The sequence below is a fragment of the Podarcis muralis genome, chromosome 2, assembly GCF_964188315.1.
Source record: "Podarcis muralis chromosome 2, rPodMur119.hap1.1, whole genome shotgun sequence".
Taxonomy (NCBI): domain Eukaryota; kingdom Metazoa; phylum Chordata; class Lepidosauria; order Squamata; family Lacertidae; genus Podarcis; species Podarcis muralis.
Window position 1 is genome coordinate 79119910 of NC_135656.1, and position 7905 is coordinate 79127814.

A 7905-nucleotide genomic window follows, 5' to 3' on the forward strand; every position below is an offset into this window, starting at 1 on the left:
ACAGTTTCAGGTTAAGAATGGACCTCCGGAATGAATTAGGTACTTAACCCGAGGTACCACTGTTTTGGTAATTATTGCAGTGTTTTCTTTTTCAAATATGTAGAAGTACTTGTTAAAACTCTACAATATTTTGCTCTACTCACATTCCATGACTGCATTGGCACTGCACAATGCTTTGGTTTTTTTGTTTTCTGCAAACTTGCTTTTATTTCTTAGTTTTCCTTCTGTAATTTTTTCCTTTCCTTATAATTTAAAAAGTCCAATAAAAATTATATGAGGAAAAACACTCCAGTACAATGAAAAAGAGCTGATTAAGAGCTGCAGTTAAAATCTACATAAAATGCAGAAATAGTCAAAATGCAAACTACACAATATAGGAGGGGATAAAACAAATGACCATATAACAGCAGAACAGAACATTGACTTCTTGGCTATATGGTCTTAGTAGGATCCGAAAGCAAGGGAGAACTTGATCAGAACTTAGCTACTGCAGATGCCTGTCATGACTCCAGAGGCAGGGAGTCCCATAGGCAGGGCGTTGGGATGGAAAATGTCCTGTTTTGGGTTACAGCTGTTTGGGCATCATCCAATAATGGAACCACAAGTGGAGTCCCCTCTGCAGATCTCAATGGCCAGGTTAGCACAGATGGGGGAAAGTGCTCCTGCAAATATTTCACAGGTGTGGAACAAATTCAGAAGCAGACACGGTGTAGACAATCAAAGACTCTATATCCAATAAGAATCACATCAGAACGAAGTGATGTAACTAGCATGGTAATTCTGAAACACATTTTCCCTATTAGCCTGCAATGTCACTCAATTCACCTCATTAGTGGAGACCTGCAAAAGCCAAATAGTCAGATCAAGATATTTTCTTCAAATAAAACATGAATTCTCTCCCCAGTGCTTTCATTTACCTAGAGAAATAGGCTTCCGCAGAGATATTATCGGCATTTGACTTTTCATTAGCTACGCAAGGGCTGGGTTAAAATAAAAATTCCCTTTAAACCAGAGAGCCTGTAATTGGAGGCTACCAATTTTGCACCAAAGACTTTGGCACGATGCTCTCTTTCCTTCCTTTTAAAATGCCCGGCGCTGTTTTTCTTGGGCTCAGGCATGCAAAACCCACAAGGATTCCCTTCTCTGACCCTTTGTTTACACATCTCACTTTTCCCAGTGATATTTTTATTAGTGTGCTTTTGGTAAACATGACCTTGACTGTCCTACAGAGTCTCTCTCCACTATACTGTCTATCAGATAATATTCAGTTTAGGGGAAAGCTTCAGTGTGAGAAGCACACCATAAAAATGTGCTGAAAAGTCAGTGCAAAATACAAAGGGTCACATTTGAAATTTGAGCTAGGAATAGGACGCTAGATTTCTTGGGAACGGACTATGGATCGGACTGAAAAATCCTTATTCATGTAAAATTTTCACCGTCGCCAAAGGAAGTTTGTGCCTGAGTAACCAGAGCCGAGCTATAAATTATTATTTGTTGCACTTCTGGGGTAAATTATGAGGGAGGGGCATTCAGAAGAAGTTGTTTTCTTCTGAAGGAGAATGTTTTCAGCTCAGCAAAAACAAAACTGTGCTTGTTTCAGGACCAGCTCATACTTCCACTTGATGACTGCAGCACCTATCAGGCAATGTGAAGCAGGCAATGCAGAAGTCCAGAAATAGAACTTCTCACTTTGCCTGAAACAGCAGTGCTTTTCAAAAGAGCCGGGTCCACAGATTCAGCTGCCAGTAATCAAAACGACAGTATTCAAGGGATATGCTTGCCTTTATCAAGCAGCATAAGTCAACTTACTCACAGTCTTGGATTTAAGGCTGGTGACGTCATCACATTTCATATTTCCTGGCTTCAAAATATGAATCTCAGTAGCTTGCAATGCTTGCATTGACAAGCAAATGGTGAAACCCCACAAGTTCTTTGGCGAAGATTTCAATCTGATGTGGAAAAGAGCTTCCATCTTGCCTCTCTGCCTCCTCCTCACCCACTTCAGACACCAGAGCAGGGTAGGATGTGGAAAAGGCCTCGCTCCCCTTCCTCCATTCCAATAGCGCTGCCACCACAGCAGCACCCCCATTCAGAGGTGCCAACTTGAAGGAAACAATTTTTTTGTGGGGGGCAACGACAGATAAGGACAGTGATGTGGGACAGAGGATGGTGGGTGGGGAGAAAGAAGGGAGGGCAGAAAAGGAACTTGAAAGTAAATGGCGATGCTCTGGACAGCAGAAAATTATGTCTGCTGCCACGGTTGTTGTTACCCTATCAAAATGATCTTACCACATTTTTCACTGTAGTGAAGAGAGCGATCACACTTTTTTCTCCAAGGGATACATGAGATATTAGTAGGTTTTTCCCATGTGGCCCAAATCATGCGCATTCAAACAACTGTCAGGACAGAGTGATTCTGAGGTCAAAACTAATGAACTTAAGCATAAAAAGAGAAAATAATTATCATGCTTACGCCACAGTCTTTGAACGTTCTTTTTAATGGGCTAATGTTTTGCTGTTCCTGTGAGGAGAACAAGCTTGACGTTGGGCAAATGGAATTCTGTCCTTGGAACCAAACTAGACATGACATGAAAGATCCACAGTCAGGATCTCTTGCATTTAAAACTAGGTCAAAGCGGCAAGGGGGTGGGGGAATTGGATCAGGAGGGTGATGTGGTGGGGGGTGGAGATAAGGGAAGATTAGCCTCCATGCTGTCTTTCTGAATCAAAATGCTCTCCTGACATTATTTTATAATGGCCTCCAAGTGGGGAATCCAAAGGTGCTGTCCATTGTTAGTGTGTGTGTGTATTCGTGTTTATGTATATATAGAGGGGGGGGAATTTTTGTGATCTTGGGGGTGGGGAAACACAGAAAACACCTTGGTGAACTGGATACTTCCCTGGATCAGGATGTTTTTAATGTTTAATATTTTACTTTGTTTTATATATGCTGTAAGTCACCCAGAGTGGCTAGGGAAACCCAGCCAGATGGGTGGGGTATTAATAATAATAATAATAATAATAATAATAATAATAATAATAATAATAATAATAATAATTATTATTATTATTATTATTATTACTATTATTACAGGAACATAGTGCTTTCTCCCATGGGGAGAAAAGTGTTGAGGAAGGGTTTCTGGCCTTCCCAAGCACCATGGAGCTGATCTAATTCTCCTGTGGCTGATACTAACTTTTGAGATTAGGGAGATCCTGATCACAGATCTTTTGCAACATGGCTAGTTGCGTTCCTGCATCCCCATCTTTGATGCTAGTCACAGCCCCACTTCTACAGCTTCACAGCCCCACAATGCTACAACTAAGCAAAAACTCAACTAGGCCATTTTAAGAAAAAGGTATTGTAATAAAGTCATTACTTCTGCTCCATTCATCATGCCCACTGTGGCTAAACATTTCCTTTTACAGACTGGTTCCATAATCCTTTGTTATGCTTGATTTTGTGACTGTATATTTAGCAGTATACATAATGTTTCCAAGCTTAGAGCAACTTTTAATTATAAATCGTATCTCTCCAAATGAATGTTGCCACTTCAAATACAAAGAAACGGCTATTTGTAATTCAAGAGGATTTTATCAAACTGCAATTTCCTTAACAAGCACGCTAATGTCTCATTTGAGCAGCCTGGGCATATTTATCTTATGAGACAGAAAAATCATTTGCAGAATGCTTTAACTGCTAAATAAATATTTTACTGGCAACTTCTGAAACATCATAAATGCAAGTCAATATAAACAAAGCAATGTGGAAACAAGCTCTACTCGTGAGACTAAAGTGACGGCTGGCGAAGTCATTGTGGAAGAGGACTCTGTTTTGCATCAGGCAACATATTAGCTTTTGGAAAATCTGATTTCTTCCCACTATAGTAAGCAAATAATTGTAGCTTGTTTGCAAATTCTGCCAATGAAAAGCACATCAAGCTTCCAGGCTTCGTGATACAGCTGGAGAGGACATACCAGCATGCCAATTATTTAAATTCGCTTTATTGCCATTATTTTTAAATTGCATTCGCTGTTTATAAAAGGTGATGGATTCAGAGATCCCTGTGGAGAAGGGTTGCCTCCTTGGCCCTGGAACAAGAATGCTATTGCTGTGGTAGCATAAGTATATTCCATTATCTCCTGCAATTCCCGTAGGGTGACTCATTTTTATAAATGCACCCACATGTAGTGAAATCCAGCCACATGAAATCCAGTCTCTTCCCTCACAACAAACCTTGCATTTGGCTGTGTCTTTCTTTCACCACATGATGGCCCGTTTATAAGCACGAGGAACCACAGTAGCATTTATCTCGTCTCTCCCTTGAAACGGGCAGCTTCAATGTACACACCTTGGAGTTAAAGAAGTCCTGGAAGCTGTTTATGAGCAAGTTTAGATGGCTTGGGAAAAGAACCAAACACTTCCTTGGAGGGTGGGCCTATGAATTGGTCACTCTATGTGGGGCTGCCCTTGAGACTGACCCAGAAACTCCAGCGGGTGCAGAATGCCATGGCGAGACTCCTTACGGGGTCCTTGCCGTGGGATCACATTCACCCGGTGCTGTACCAGCTGCACTGGCTCCCGGTGGAGTACAGGATCAGGTTCAAGGTGCTGGTTTTAACCTTTAAAGCCCTATACAACCTAGGACCCTCGTACCTACAGGACTGCCTCTCCTGGTATGTCCCACAGAGGATCTTATGGTCTTCAAACAAAAACATCTTGGAAGTCCCGGGCCACAGGGAGGTTAGGCTGGCCTCAACCAAGCCAGGGCTTTTTTGGCTGTGACTCCGATCTGGTAGAACGCTCTGTCACAAGAGACTAGGGCCCTGCGGGACTTAACAGAGCTGTTCCACCAGGCCTTTGGCCAAGGCACAGTCTGACCCTCTCTTTTGGTAATCCTCATAGAACTCTAGCCCAATGGTTGCCATTAATTTGATTCTGAATTGATTTTAGAATGAATTAATTTTAGAATGTATTTCAATTAATTGATTGTGATTTTATGTAAACTGTGTTACTTTTACTGTTGTTAGCTGCTCTGAGCCTGGCTTCGGCTGGGGGGAGGGCGGGATATAAATAAATTAATAATAATAATAATAATAATAATAATAATAATTATTATTATTTATTAAGTCACAACAGCTAAATGGAAAGTCCATGTACAGAGGCAGTATAACGGGGAGGACCACCAGACCAGCACCTTTACAACCTGCCAGTGGAGGCTGGCTCATTAGCACAAAGGGGGCACGGCCCTCATCCAGTCCTCCCCTGCCTTCTTACTTGCAACCAGTCAAGGGGATGGTGCTGCCTGTCAGCTTCCTCCTCCTCAGTCTCCATGTCGCTCTTAAGAACTCAGCAAGGAGGGAGGGGGGCAAATCAGTTGGCTCTGGTTTCTGTTTAGGCCCCCTGCCTTCTGCTATCTCTGGCTCAGTGGGCACCAGTCACAAGTGCAACCTGCTGGCTGGTTGAGTGAATGAAAACAGATTACCGGAGAAGGCAGATCTTGGCCTGATCCTGCAAGACAATTGGTAATGTTCTTACACTGTGCAAGTGTGTTGATGATCCCCAGGAGCCTTTGGAAGACAGAACTTATGGAATGGAAATGCGAATGGTACAGCGCTGTATTTGTGGCCCACTATTATATTTGGTAAGACTTGCATTTATTTATAAATATACATGAAGACAGGAGTGCCTGGTGTGCTCTGGTCCATGGGGTCATGAAGAGTCGGACACGACTAAATGACTAAACAACAATAATAACATTATATTGTTCAGTGAATGGGTCAAATTTTTTTTTTTGCAAGTAAATTTTTATTCAAAATTTGTAAAGAAAAAAGTACAAACACATACAAAAATAAACATTTTAACATAACTTATTCATCCTATTTTCATGCTATACAAAAATAAAAACGTACAATCATACCAACAAATAATATAAACCTTGGGCTCTACTTAGCCCTTGACTTCCCTTCACCCTTTTGGTAAGTATCAAATAAATCCCAGGTAACGTAATTAGTTTATTAAAGTTTATAGTTATTAGCTGATAAAGTTTTTCTAATACCGCCAGTTCCTCCTATATCTCCGTTCCAATATATTTCCAAAATTTACACCAATTTTTTTGAAATTTCTGGTCATCTTGGTCTCGTATTCTGCTTGTTAATCTATCTAGCTCAGCATAATTAATCATTTTGACCTGCCAGTCACTTACATTAGGTATAGTTTCTATTTTCCAGTTTTGTGCCAGCATAATTCTTGCGGCTGTGGTGGCATAGAGAAATATTTTTTTATCTTCATTTTTTATTTCCTTACCCATAATTCCCAGCAAAAAGGCCTCAGGTCTTTTGGGGAAAGTATATTTAAAGACTTTTTTAAGTTCATTATAAATTGCTTCCCAAAAAACCTTCACCTTGTTGCATTGCCACCACATATGGTAAAGGTCTCCCTGCACTTCACCACATTTCCAGCATGTCTTATTTTCTGATCTATACATTTTAGCCAATTTTGCCGGCGTGAGGTACCATCTATAGAGCATTTTCCAAACATTTTCTCTCAAGCTCGTACAGGCCGTAAATTTAATATCTCTATTCCACAATTTCAACCACTTTTCAAATTCGATGTTATAGCCGAAGTCAGATGCCCATTTAATCATTGCCTCTTTGACTTCCTCGTCCTTTGTATGCCATTCCAGTAATATGTCGTATAATTTAGACAAAGTTTTGTTTTTACCTTCTATTATTTCTATATTGAATTTTGATTTCTTATCCTCAAAGCCCATTTTTCTTTTATCTTGCTTTAACATATCATTCACCTGATGATATTGTAGCCAACCGGTGAATTGATCCTTTATTTCCTCGTACGGTTTAAGTTTAGGCCCTTGTTCTGAATTTCTTACCAAATCTTCGTAAGTGGCTGTCTTCCCTTCCATGTTGATCTTTTTTATTGTTAAGACCTCTACCGGTGAGATCCACCATGGTGTTTTTCTTTCAAGAAGATTCTTATTTCTTTCCCAGACCTGATATATTGGGCCCCTGAAAATATGATTTAGGAAAGCCCGATGGACTTTCACCTTCTCATACCAGAGATATGCGTGCCACCCATAGCAATTATTAAAACCTTCTAAATCCAATAGATCTCTGTTCTCCAATTTTATCCAATCTTTTAGCCAAAGTAGGCACGCTGCTTCATAGTATAAACTCAAATCTGGGAGAGCAAAACCTCCTCTTTCCTTTTTATCAGTTAATATTTTCATTTTAATCCTTGGTCTTTTCCCCTGCCAGATGAATTTCATCAGGGTTCTCTGCCATTCTTTACATTGTTTTAAACCTTTAATAACTGGAAGAGTTTGAAATAAGAACAACATCCTCGGCAAAACATTCATTTTAACCACTGCTATCCTCCCTAAGAAGGAAAATTTCATCCTCCCCCATATTTCCAAATCTTTCTTTATTTTTTGCCATGTAACTTCATAATTATCTTTATATAGATTTATGTTTTTTGCCGTGATCCACACTCCCAAATATTTGACTTTTTTCACCACCATGATTTCCACTTTTTGTTCTAGATCTTTCGTTTCTTCTTTAGTTAGATTTTTAACCAGCATTTTAGTTTTATTCTTATTTACCTTAAAACCTGCCACCTCTCCAAATTCCTCAATTTTTTGTAATGCTTCTTTTACACTATCTTGTGGGTCTTCCAAAGTCAAAACAATATCATCGGCAAAGGCTTTAATTTTAAATTCCCTCTTTCCTACTCTAATTCCTTTCACTTCTGTTGCCTCTCTCAGTCTCTTATTAAGTACTTCCAAAATTATAATGAATAATAAGGGGGATAGGGGGCAACCTTGTCTGGTCCCTTTGTAAATGTTAAAGTATTCTGTTGTATTATTATTTATCACCAGCTTTGCTTTC